The following is a 13,762-nucleotide window of genomic DNA, read 5'->3' as shown; positions in this document are numbered from 1 at the left end:
GGCTTGATCAACTGGAAGATAACACAGCTATTGAGACCTCTGACTTTAAGAGCCCCACAAGATCTTGTTGGAACAGTGTTGCTTTCATGTTTCACAATAGCCATGTGTTAGGGCACAAACTCAACAAAGCAGACATCTGTCAGACTGAGGGGCTCAGAAAGCCTCCTGACCACCCCTGAAAGCAGACTTCTCATCCCCAATATTAACATCAAGTATAGAAGGAGATCAAGTAATATGTTCTAAGAAACCTGCAATGCAAACAGCAGCAAAAGCACAAAAAAGGAAGTTTTCTCAACATTGCTTAAAAAGCTTCATCTTCTAAAGGAGTAACTAAACATAACAGTTTATTCTAATGATGCATTTATACAGCAAAGAAGGTGCATCTAAGCTGCTAACCAGAGATGATTAATTCCTGCTAAAAACACCAGTGTAAAGAATCCAAGCTAGCAGAGAAAAACACTTTGCAGCACAAAAGCACAGGCATAACACTACATAGAAAAAAAAACTTATCTGAAAAATATTGCTTAAGTTTTACCCAAAGGCTATAGTGTCAGAGTTTCACTTTCCAGCCACTAACCGTGACAAACACACAGACAACAGGAGAGGATACGACTTGAAAGGCGATGGCATGCTTTCCTAGAGAAGGATTTGGAAAGGAAACCAATCTCAACATAGCTTCTCCAGCTTTCAGAGAAATATTTGGAAGCCACTTCTAAACTCTCAAGATATAAATGTAAACAAAAAAACCCCCAAAATTAATTGAGCAAGGAAAAGCAATATCAAACATCTTTTCCCTGTTTCTCAATAATTTCATTTACTGACCTGTTTTTGAAACAGCTGAAGCTATTTCTATGTTGACTAACATGCCCAGGAAAACCCAGAATGCTCCACTTACCTTCTCTTCCACTTCAGAACACTCCAGCCTGGGAAACTTCCCCATTAACCTGTGCTGTATTTCATCCATTACAAGGACGTAAGAAACCTTTTACAGCACGAATTATTTTCCTTTAATTGTATTTGCATACTTTTAGATATTTCTTCATTTCAGCTGAAGCATCAGGAGACAGGAAGAGACCTTTAAATTTGGTCCTCCCCTGCTGCACAAACACTGCAATTAATTCTGCACTGGGCTACCCAGAGAAAGAGTGAGAGAAAAGACCTTCAGCAATAAACAGCCATACAAACTGTCTCCACGACTGCATAGCTATCAGCAAGGATCCTTCGCTAGTACCTCATGTCTTTCCTTCACATAGTGAAGAAAGGTGACCACAAACAAAATGGAACAGTAGGAGGACTAAACAGAAGGGACATACAGATGGAATGGAATTTAACAATGCAAACACAGTATCATATACTTAAGGACTAAGGAAATATCTCCTATAAGCTGAGAATTTATTCACTGGAAACACAACAGAAGACAGCCTTGGAATTGTATGCATTAGTTTGTGAGCCAGAACGTTGATGGAATATGCAGAAAGGCAAAACAAGATTTTGTGACATTTAATAAAACATTCTCAGAAAGAATGTAATTGCTTTCTATAGCTTTCCCTCAATTCCATATCTCTACAAAGGTCTACAATGGCCCGCATGACTAGTATGACTGTAGCCCACTAAATGATTGCAGGCTCTTCTTTCAAATGTCACATCAAAACTGGCAGTTTCCAACCATACCAGTTACAGCATGCACTACAACCCCTATAGGAGGTCCTGCTGTGCCCCATCAATACTCAAGCAACAAAACTGGGTTCTCAGGATTTTTGTACATGAACCCATAACACCTAGTATGTAGCTGGGCCTGTTAGCATGGAAGTGCAGGTTCATTAACTATACTTCAACTTAAACAGTGCTAGGGAGAGGAGATGAGGCATCCCAGCACGCATATGCTTAAGTGCAAACACACAACCAGAAGCATAGAAGATGACACCCTCAACAGTCTAGGGTGTCAGGTTTTTGTATTAGGGAACATGTCTTCAACAGGTCCTTGCATGACTGTTAAACTTGGGTCTCCCTGGTAGATCACCCAGCTTGTATCATACAAACAGCAGGTGCAGGTTTTTCTAGGATTGGACCCATAATTGCTTTGCCACAAACAAAGTCACACTCAACAATACTCTTTCATTTGAACCTTTGTTCAACCATCCACAGTCAGCCCTTCCCACCTGCCCTGAAAGCAAAACACACTATTTCCAGCTTCAGGTGGGGTTCCTCAGTGTATGCTATTTAGATGCATCTCCCTAAAAATCACAATTTAATTCCATGACATTTGGTACAGTGCTCATCCTTATTCACACAGAAGGCATGAAAGGAGCCCAGTGTACAGTAACTGTGTTCCCAGCGCTGCCGCGCGCTATTCTGGCTGCACTCACATGACCTCTGCTTGGTTTCTGTCACTGCCAAACAGGCAGAGAACAAACAAGTGCATGGTGGCACATCAGATCCTTTCTCTCGATGCACCAAATCAAGCAATTATGCTCTACAGCAGTCACCCTCAGGGCATTAAAAAGAGACAGAAACGGGAACAGTGTGCATGAAGACCAAGAGATGTCACCAATAGCTTTTCATCTTTCCTTCAGTTAATACAGTAATTAGCACTACCAGCTCTTGCCTCAAGCAGAGCAGAAGGAAAAAGTATGTATGTGTTGAAGTGATATGCCCCAAATTAAGGAAGGGGGTTGCTTCCTTGCCCTGCCATTACATTTATATAACAATGCAGGACAACAAATCTATCCCATAGCTTTCTACAGTGTAGTCTATCACCAACTTGCTCGGTGCTCCTACTCTTGCCTCTCCTACACAACTCCCGACAAGACACAGATCTCTGAGGATGTGCTACAGGAACTTAACAAGCCCCGTTTTGTAAAATGAGCCCCTGCACTCTCAACCAACATAATCACATATATGCACAAACAAAGAGTTTCTGATCAGCCATGAGGCTGTGTGGAGGCTGGAGCTGTGAAAGAAGCAGCAGAAGGAGAAAGCCCACACTCCACAATGTTTCCAGTGACTAAGAGACTGGGTTTGGCTGCTGGCTGAGCCAACTGTCTGTCCCCATAAGACGCTGCATCTATTATCAATCTAGAGGTATAAAATAGAACTGAAAAAAAAATGTTTGAAGAAAATGCAATTTGTAATATTGGAAAAAATTAGGAAAAAATTAGGAATCATTAGTTTTCCAGGCAAAGGATGTACAACAATCAGGATATACAAACATACTAAACTGTGGTACAGTTCTGATTTCCTTTTTTACTTTAATAGTAGCCGAGAACTACTGAAGGCTTTTCAAAGTTCTCCCCATGATGTCCATAGTACCTACGAGAACCAATTTATTATCATATATGTAGTTAAACTGAGAAGTAAAAAAAAAAACCTAAACATGACAATGGTAACATTTCCTTAATTCAGATCCCATCCATTCATATCACAGAATCGGTAAGCTGAAAATAGTACCACTTTATTTGAAGCCACCTGCTGCATCTCCTCTTTAAAAATAATTCTTTATTTTCAAAAGCCAAATTTCAAAGAGAATACCTACCAGCCTTACCAGATCTGCTTTGTCATTTTAAAATGAAATCAGTTTTGCAACTGAAATTGTTTCACCTCTCCATCTGAGAATAGCTATCTGTAATTTTATATTCTCTTGTGGAGTGCATCAGTCCAGTTTACTTTTTTAAATGGTTATCCCCCTTGCAAAATTAAGGCATCTTACGGATCACAGTTTTCCTAGAAAAAAAGGATGTATTGCATATGCAGATTCCCTTAGTACTTGGCTCCTGGTAAATACGAAATAATTTTATCCAATTGGGGTCATAAGAAAATACTCATATATGCTTATTAAATACATCGATTTCTTTCTCAACAATTTCACTCATCAATGTAACACATACTTAAACAGAGACCCTAGTGATATTCATGCTTCTGCCATATGAATCAGCAATAAATGTGGGAGCAAAACCAATGACCCTAAGCTCCCTAATAGCATGTCCTATACACTGAAACAAAGAGAAAAGGGGCTTTTTTTTTTTTTTGCTACTTAAATTTAATGCTATGCAGTCTTTCCATAATTCAGGGCTGAAAATGCTGGAAGTTTGCAGTAAAGTAAGAGGACAGCTGCTCTATGGGTCAATCTCAACTGACAGAAGCAATACAATTAAGAGCTCAGCTTAAGCTCTGGCATACACTTTCTACTTAATTCACTCTTCCAAATCCTGTCACCAAAGGCTTTACGAATAATCCAGCCACCCCACTACTCCAGATATATAGAAGAAAGGCAATACTACAGACTATAAAATCATCACACACATATAGGTGCAGGTATATACTGACCACATGCATGCACTCTGAACTCTGTACAAAACTTCTCCTCCCTAATACAGTCTTCTATATTAATGAGAGATATTAATAAATGCAAAATCAGAACTTTGGTACATTATTGTAGCAATAAGATTTTTCTTATTTCCCTGGCTCTAAATGATAAAACATGATCAGACATAAATAAAAAAGTACTTCCTGTACCTCCGACTTTTCTCCCCCCTTCCCTTTTTTCCTTTCTTTTCTTTAGAGTGTGTAGCTCTGACTCCTTCCTAATATTTACACTGTGGTTAAACTCACAAATTGGGTTCTTTTCTTATTGTGTTCAGTGAACTTGAAAACTGCCCATCTGAAAAATTTCCCTTGGAATTACACTGAACTACTGCTATTCTTAGCACTTACAACATACAGCACAGTAAGCATCCAGGTAAGTTCTCATTAACAAGATCCATCATTTCATAATGAAAGTTAACACACACCCTGTCATAACTTGCAAAATGATATTAAAAATACCAATGAAAAAGATAGTATCTGGTTTTAGAAGTTGCAAAGGTGATCTGTGCTCAATAAATGACTTCTACGCTAAGCAATACCCTGCGCTTGGCCCTGTTCCTCAAGGAATAATGCAGTTCCATTTTTCCACATCTATGGTAAGGCTGCCAATGTGCAGGCCCCTGTGCTGCTGCTCAAGACCAGCATGATCTGCCACAAGTCCTACATGACATCTGCCTGTCCCAAAAGCAGGATCTTGGATGCCCTTTGTTTTCTGAGATGGTGCATTCTAGCACCCTGCATAAGCAATCAATGCCTTCCTGACTTTACATGCAGCACAGTCCATCTCATGATTTAGAAATGAGATTTTTTTTTTGTTTAAAAAAATGTATTCTTGTTGTGCCACAATTTTCACTTTTAGACTTTTAGTCTGAACTTGCACATTAGAAAATTCTTTCATTTATTATTAAAAGAATAAAAATCCAGTAACATTGTCATGTTATCAAACCTGATACAGTTTAACCAGTATTCCCTTATCTATCCTGTCCATGCCTTGAAGAAAGGGTACTGAGGAACACCTTATAACCAAACTATATAAATTGTTACCATTCAAATTAAAGACAGACAGCTATTTTTAATACTTTGATAAGACTACCACTATTCATTTTGCATAGAAAAAAATCCCTTATGGAAGTAAAATTTTTTCACCCCAAGAGTGAACATCAACTGGGTTCTTCTACTGAAAAACATGCCATGAAAATGTTTATACAGAAGCACCCTCATGTCTCTATCACCCCTCCATTTATACAAAAGCAAGAGTTTTGCCACAAGCATGTGTATGACCTCAAAGTCACCAAGATTTTTTACAAGTCAAATTATCTCTAATCCATTTTCAGTGACCGCTCTTTGAACAAGCCGTGTGACATGCATCACAAACTCATTTCCACTGACATTTCCAAGCAATTGCTCAATTCCATCCCACAAGAGGAAGGCTGAAACTTGGAAAATAATTAATAAGGATCAAGAAGTGGTTTTTTAATTAACACAGGGAATTCTTCACTGAATTATTACTGAATGAATACAGTACATCCTTATAAAGTAAAAAAATAGAACACACTTCAATGAAACTGTATAGTATGGCTTTTTTTAATCCCATTGATTTTCCACAAAGAAGGATTAGGAGAATAGATTGGTCCCACGATAGAGAAGAAAAAAAAAAAGAGCTTATGGCAATCAGACCTTTTACTATATTTTAGAAATCACAGAAGAACACCTAACAAGTATAATGTTTCTCCTGAGAAGTTAAAGTGTAACACTTAATATATATTTCATTATATATATTTCATTATATATAATTGCTTTATTCTATCATTGAAATAAAAGGGCTTGTGAGAGTTAGTAAAGTTACAGCTAAGGTTCTGGTAAACCCGATGTGAAAGACAAAACCACTATAAGACAAGTATCTAATCAATTTATGTTTGGCTGAATGAGGAACAGAACTAAAAATAAGCTTATTTCATATTCCTATGTTCCATTTAACATGTAGAACGCTTTATGCAATATTTAAAAGTATTATCTATTGGTATTAATTTGCAATCCTTTTCATTATGAAAGTTTTATCTCTACCAAATTCAGCTAACTGAGGATTAGGCCAATAAATTGTAAATGCATTTCCCTTCAAAATAAGAGTTGCACAGACAATTCACCACTTGCAAGAAGTTGAAACAACACGAGAAAAAATAAACTTCAAGCTATGACTAATTTCTTCTTCTGTAAATCCTAAGTAGATAATTTATTTAACAAAGGACCACTGTCAGTTCTGTTGGGTTTATTTTCTTTTTATGGTCAGTTACAGACATCCAGGACCAAGGCTGTAGCTTCTTCTGTTTGAGAGTCACTGTTTCCAAACATTTGTTTTAATTTTCACTGTGGTATGAAACACAGAAGATGGCAACCACATAAGGACAGAGTGCTGTTGAAGCTCCAGGGGAGCTATAGTAACTGTGGCCATCTGTACTTGTATTCTGCACCCAAGCTACTACACCTCACGCACAATCCAGGAGTTCCTTTCAGTTCCGTGTCATGCATCATGACTTACCTTGGTCCCAAAGCACTGAGCTTGGTGGAGAATGTCAGTTAAAGAGAAGGGCACTGAAGTTTTTTCAATTTAGATGCTCTCAAACTTTTAATTGTGAGAGGGCTGATCAGCAAAATGCATATTGTTTTGATGTATAGATGAGAATTCTCCATTTTTATCTATGACCATCTAACACGTTACAAAGTGAGAGCTACTCAGTTTTACATATGCAAAGACGCATACAGTTAAACTGCAACTTCTGTACAGTGCTTCTACTGTACATTTTAAAAATGAGAGTTCACTACCATTAAACAAAAAAATACTTAAAACTCCAATCATACTGTTTAAACCCTTATTATGTCAAAGGAACTTGGAACAACTTTAGAAGATGAAATCACAAAAAAAAATACAACATAGGGAAACTGTTGCATGTTTAGCAAAATCAAATATTGGCAGCAGTGCAATGCTACAGTTGCTGATAAAAAGCCTTGGACCTGAACTACAAGGTGCTCTTTTTTTCACCTTTTACTGACATTACAAGAAAAACAACTGCAAAAACATATATAAGCCTTTTTTCTTTTTTAATAGTAGTAACCTGAATCAGGAACTTTTATTAGTGTTTCCTAAGGTCATGTACTTTTATTGAAATACTAGACTGTTTGCCACATAGTGTCAATAATCTGCTGATTAAAGGTCTCTCAAGTCCCACAGACATGATAGACTATGACAGCTTAATGACCGGCTTATTATTATCTGGTGTAAGATACTTCAACAAATTAACACTTTCTCATTCCAAATTAATCTTCAAATTTATGAAGATGATTAGAAACAAGACCAGAGGACCTGAAGCTATATATTAGATGAAGTGAAAGAAGAGAGATCACAGCATCACCACCACAAAGTTGACAAGAAGCACGACCTTCAGTACACTCGTCACAAGTTGATTATCAAGAGTGCCTGGGAAGTAGCAGCCTGCAGTGAGCACTGGCTGACTGGGCAATGAGACAGCAGCTATAACACCCGAGTTCTCACCATGGTTTTGCCATTGACCTGCAACAAGACCCCACAACAGGTCACGTCCCTTCTGTGCCTCAGTTTTTCCTAACATCTTTTGTCTTGTCTAAATGGACTGAATTCTTCAGGACAAGGCCTGTCTCAAAGCTGATAGTTGAGTACAATACCATCCCTATTGTACAGGCAAAAAAAAAAAAGTAGTTTCTCAGGCTCGGCAAGGGTAAAAGTGTTGATGAAACACTAGTTTCTTATTGTTCAATTAAACGAGACTGGATTTGGGGTTTTATGATGGATTATTGCTGGTTCACTTCCACTTCAACATACTGAATGTACAGGAAAACAGCATGAGAAAAATCATTTAGCAAAGGTTTCATTTTAGCAATATTGCTAACACTCATTTAGTTTTAGCCATATACTATTACAATGGGTTACAAATCCGCTGTTTGATAGATTTTACAAAGTCTAAAAGACAATACTGAAGGAAAGAAAAAGGAGATAGATGCAGCTGTAATGGAGTGGCACTGTTGTCATACCATAAAAGCATCTAGGAAAAACCCAGAGGAGACAAGAGAGATGCAGAGGCCCATCTTTTCTAGTGGCCCATCCTAAACACCACTAGAAAATAAACCTAACAGCAACCTTATCAACCATGTACACCTGACAAACTTTCATCGGCATCAGGATATTAAAGGCTGTTTTGATACCTTTTAGTCACAGCAGACAGCTATACTTTGAATGATGCAATTACCTTGTCTGACAAAGCCAGGCATGTTTTTTTTCTTAATAAAAGCCTGAGAGTCAAAGGACAGAGAAAAGAAAAATAAAGCAAAGAACATAAAAAGCAAGATAGAGGGGGTTCATGGGACTCGTGCTGTCTAGTTCCTTTTGTCCTTGCCTGTCCTAATTAAAGTGCACTTGGGATCAACACAATTAAGTCTAATAATGCTACAGAGGATCCTAAGAGAGCAAAGGCACTAAGCTTGTTTGCTACAAGCTGCATGTCCCTGGCTTTGCCCGAGTAATCTGAAGTGCTGACTAGACCAAGAACTGCCCCTTATGGTATTTTTGCCACCTTCAGACATCACAAATAAAAATCAGGGTACTCCAAGCTGGTACAAGCTGAGATCACAGATGGAACCCAAACAAGTCAGTGAAGAGATACTAGCAACAATGTCAAAACAAAAGAAAAAAACCCCAAATTGTGCAGAAGCTCCTGTTAACATTCTCTCTGTGGCAGTACTAGCTACCCGTTATCTTGCCTGTTCCAGATTTCCTCATCTGTTTTGCATGTCCACCCAGTTCTCAGAAGAGGAGAAATTCCACTATGAAGTGAGGCTTGGAACAAAATCCCTGTCCTGGGACACCGGTTTTCTTCCATTTTGTTTCCACTGCAGATTGCATTCACTGCCTCAAACCATTTTAAACAAAAAAAAATAACAACCAGCACAGAAACTTGTTCCAATGTGCCCTTAGACAGCAACTAGCTTACTCCAGAGAAACCAAAAAAACAGTTCATGACCGTCCCATACCCTGCAGCATGATGTCCTATGAATTTAGTGTTCAGTGACAAACTGTTCAACCTTTAATGTTCTCTGACAATGTTATTAGCAAGGAAGACCGAAACATATCTACCTATAGTTTTCCATATGAATTATCAACTTTAAGCAGCTATTATTAATTTCCTGTCATCTTAACTGAATATTTGCTGTGCAGTCCCAATGATTACTGTGTTTAAAGAATAATTTTAAATTTGAATGTTCTTGGTCTCTTCATATTTAGGGCTGGGTTTTTTTAGGGTAGGGTTTTTGTTTTATTTATTAAGAACAAAGTTACACTTACAACTAGAAAGATTTTTAGACGTTTCACTTTTCCTTACAAAACAATGACTGCTCATTCAAGCATTTTTTATTGCTTCCCATTATTTGTCAATAATCACAAGACAAAGTAAATTTTACATCAAAATTGGCAGGGTAGTTAAAACATATCAGCTACATGAAATAACACTCCATTTTGAAAGGCTTGAAAGCTTCAGGAGGCAGTATCTCCTTAAATATTCATACTTTTTTTTTCTGTACAGTCCTTTGAAGCATTTTTGGGAATCAGTAGGAAAAGGGGAAAAAAAAAGAAAGATTTTAAGCAGCTGCTGCTGCTTTTCAGCTTACAGAGTAGGCCAGAATCAAAACACAGGCTCCTGATGACCAGCTCTATCATGTTTACCATGTACCAAGGCAAACCTCTGCCAAGTCTTGCTCCCCCTCAAAAAGCAGAGTAACCATTAACTCGGATATTTATCAAATTACCAAAATCAGTAATGGCTCTGAAGCAAATCAAATAATGAATAGTGGCTTCTTTTTCTCCTTTCAGAGGAAGATCAACATATCTAGCAAGAAAAAAAATAAAATAAGTGACAGCTGTCTTTCTATTCTTTATAAAATAAAACCAACCAGATGTTAGGAAGACTTACTATTTCATGCCCCAAGACTGCACTTCTGTTATGTCCCTTTGGTGTTCTTACAAGACACCCAGTGCATTTTGAACAAAAAATTTTCCTTGAGGACACAGACACTGCAGCTGTGCAATGTGCAGTTGAAACATACAAAGTAAAAATCCTATTCTTTAGAGCAATATTCACCCATTACCTCCATCAAGATAATTAAGCCAGTAATTACTAACACCTCACTGCCAAAATGGAAGGATGTGACAAAAGTTTCCAGGTGCCTGTCCTATGTCTAGTATCATTCAATACTTTTGTGAACAACCAAGATAAAGGAAAATAGCACATTTATTAAGTTTTCCTGTAGCAGTTAGAATGAGACTTCAATTTTATTTTAACAGAGTACAGAGATCTAGACAGAATGAAATTATCCATTCAGTGGAGACAACATACAAGGAGCTACTTGAAAGCTGACAGTCACGCACAGAAGTGCAGCACAGGAACAACCAAGCATGTGGCAATTCCTCACAGAAAAGGATCTAATATGGGATTACTCAAATGGTTGATGCTTGTTAAGACTCTAATTGCAAGTAAATTCTGCCTAGACTTCAAGGTCCCAGATATATTATATATATAGATATATAGAGAGATATATATATATATATAGAGAGAGAGAGAGATATACACACATCTCACACATTTCTCAGGAGGATTGCCCACCTCCCATAGTTTTCCTCAATCCAGGACAGCAATAGCAAAGAACAGCTGCAATTTCAGCCGCAATAACTACGATTTGCCTCTCTGGCAAATCCAGAATCACAGATTGCTTCCTTACTCAGACGGCATAATTAATAAAATTAAAGATTAAAAACAATAATAAGTGTTTTAAAGACCTGTGGTGAATTGTAAACTGAATGAGTCAACAATAAAAAGCTACTACACAAAAACCACAAGCTTCATACAGGAGCTCAAAAATGAAGCAATATAGCCTGCAAAATACAGGGAGTAATCCTTATGCTATATTTAGTTCCTGTAAGGTTTAGCTGGATGTTACATCTAGTTTTAGGCACTTAACTTCTACAAAGACATGGATCATTTAGAGTATCTAGAAAGCAAAGAAATGACTGCCAGCCTAAAAAAAAAAAAAAAAATTAAAGGGCTTAGGATCTTTATTTACAAACACAAAGGACAGCAAACTGGTAATAGCCTTTAACCATTGCATAAAGAAAAAGGAATCACCTGTAGTCTGTGTTCACAACACAAACAGCAACAGGCTGATATTTAATCAAGCAGGATTCAGATGAGATACCAAGTAAAGCTTTCTAATAGGAGGACAGTAAAACACTTTAGTTTCTCTGATGAGTCCCTGTCCTACTGCTTTCCTGAGGCCGAAAAGCACACCAAGTAATTCAGCCTTCCCTGTATGATCAATTAAGTTGCTTCCCTATTCAACAACAGACCTGTGTTTTCACTGAACTTTCTTTTGCTACTGGTGTACTTGTAAAGGCCCTTCTTGTTAACCTTAATGTCCCTAGCCAGTTTGCACTGCAGCTATGCTTTGGCCTTCCTGATAGCATCCCTAGTGCCCAAAGGATGCTTTTATGCACCTTGTGTCTTGCCTGTCCTTGCTTCTATTTCCTTCCATGCTCTCTTTTTACATTTGAGTTCATTAGAAATTCTTGCTTAGCTAAACACCCTTTCTCCTGAAATTCTTAGTCCCCCTGCAGTGTTTGCTCCCGACCTCTCAATAAGCTTTCTTTAAAGACCTCAATCAAATCAAACTATTAGCATTTTTCTGTTATCAAGTAGCAACAAAAGAATAAGAGAAGCTGCTCTGGCTTCAAAATTTTTTTTGCATCTTCCTGAGATTCCAGTGACAAGTTACACAATGGGGTTAAAAATTCTAGAAAGATAAATATTGAAAAAGAAAACCACCCCAACATGTGAAAATAAGTTATAACTGAAGCTACTACACACCAGCTTACAAGATGTCATTGTAATTATTTTGCCATCTCTCATCCCATCTCCCATGCCTTCAATGAATACGTCCTTTGCTTTTGAGCTGAAAGCTTTTTTTCTTGTGGCAAGAATAAGTTGAATGTATTGAAAGGTTTTGTGAGAGAGACAAACCAGTGAAAACTGAAGAGATTAGTATAAGACCCCAAATTTAGCAGTAAACACTAAGGATAATACTACTTTACACCTCAACACTCTCAGTATTATTGTTTAAGACTGCATATTTTTTCCTCACTATAAAAAGACTTAATAAATTTTTACCATGCTGCAAATGATCAGTTCAGAAATAAGACAATCCTACTTCTGTCCCCAGGTTGGAAAGGGAGCTAGTTCACTCCTCCAAACTAGCATCTTCCTGATGATGTAAATGCCTCTGTCCTACAACTGTGACAGGTAATTGATCTGCTGAAAAATCATGGGCACTAAAGGCCTAAAATTGTTAAACAGATTTTCATAGTGTGTAAATCACACCCCAACTACATTCCATTTATAAGCTTTTTCTCATGAACCTTGTACCTTCCACACAATGCAATGGCCTAGAATGGAAGAAATATTAGTGCAGCTTGCATTGTAGTAACAGATTTGGGGGTTTTTTTGTTTGTTTGTTTTTTTTTGTTTTTTTTTTTTTTTTAAGAGCGATCTGACTCCACTGGTAAAGAGGCAAAGAAGCTGCACCAATTGGAGAAACTGGGAGAATACGCTATTGGAAAATGCTGGCAACTGACACACTCATCACCATAATTAATATCAACATTAGGAACTCTAACCCTCTTCATCCATTCCCCCAGAAAGGATTAACAGAATGTAGTCACAATTTTTAAGGAGAACATAAGATGCAAATAAAATTTAATAGTAACATTTGTGTAACATATCACTGCCTTATCCCCTAATTCTTTTCTTTTGCATGCAGTCCCCACTTCCATTAGGAAAGTTACGTTACAAAAAGTCACACTTAAATTAACAGAAAGGAATAAAAGAACTTGCAAACACCACAAATGCCTGCTAGTTACATTTATAACAGAATCACCAGGATTTTTCCCTCACTTGAATGAAAAAGGAAATTTATAAAGAAAAAAAACATTTCATAGCCTGGTCAAAAGGCAAAGCAAAACAGGTCAAATAAAAACACAAGAATAAGAAGTGTTGAGGAATTTCTGTGATATAAAGCAATTAAAAATGTGTGTGTATATATAGGTGTGTACAAATACATATACATGCATTATTTTAGCATAAGTCAGGTTATTCCAACATTCATTAATGAGAATGTGCAACAGTCTCCAAATAGTGGAAATAATAGTAGCACCTTTCCAGATAGGACTTAATGCTCAAGAACCTTTTAAGAGGAAGAGGAGTGACATTTTCCAGACTACTCCACAAAACCAGAAACTTTTATTAGTTGGCACTTTATCTGACTCCTTCAC

At 37.4% G+C, this 13,762-nt stretch overlaps 1 protein-coding gene across 1 annotated transcript in view; it reads right to left on the bottom strand.

Moving 5' to 3' along the window:
• Nucleotides 1-13,762, bottom strand: part of TSPAN5 (tetraspanin 5) — a 78,283-nt gene that overhangs the window by 30,360 nt on the left and 34,161 nt on the right. The window lies entirely within an intron of this gene.

The sequence above is a fragment of the Charadrius vociferus genome, unplaced genomic scaffold (assembly GCF_000708025.1).
Source record: "Charadrius vociferus isolate BGI_N301 unplaced genomic scaffold, ASM70802v2 scaffold410, whole genome shotgun sequence".
Classification (NCBI taxonomy): Eukaryota; Metazoa; Chordata; class Aves; order Charadriiformes; family Charadriidae; genus Charadrius; species Charadrius vociferus.
The sequence above is the reverse complement of the archived record's forward strand: the minus strand, read 5'-3'. Positions and strand labels throughout refer to the sequence as shown.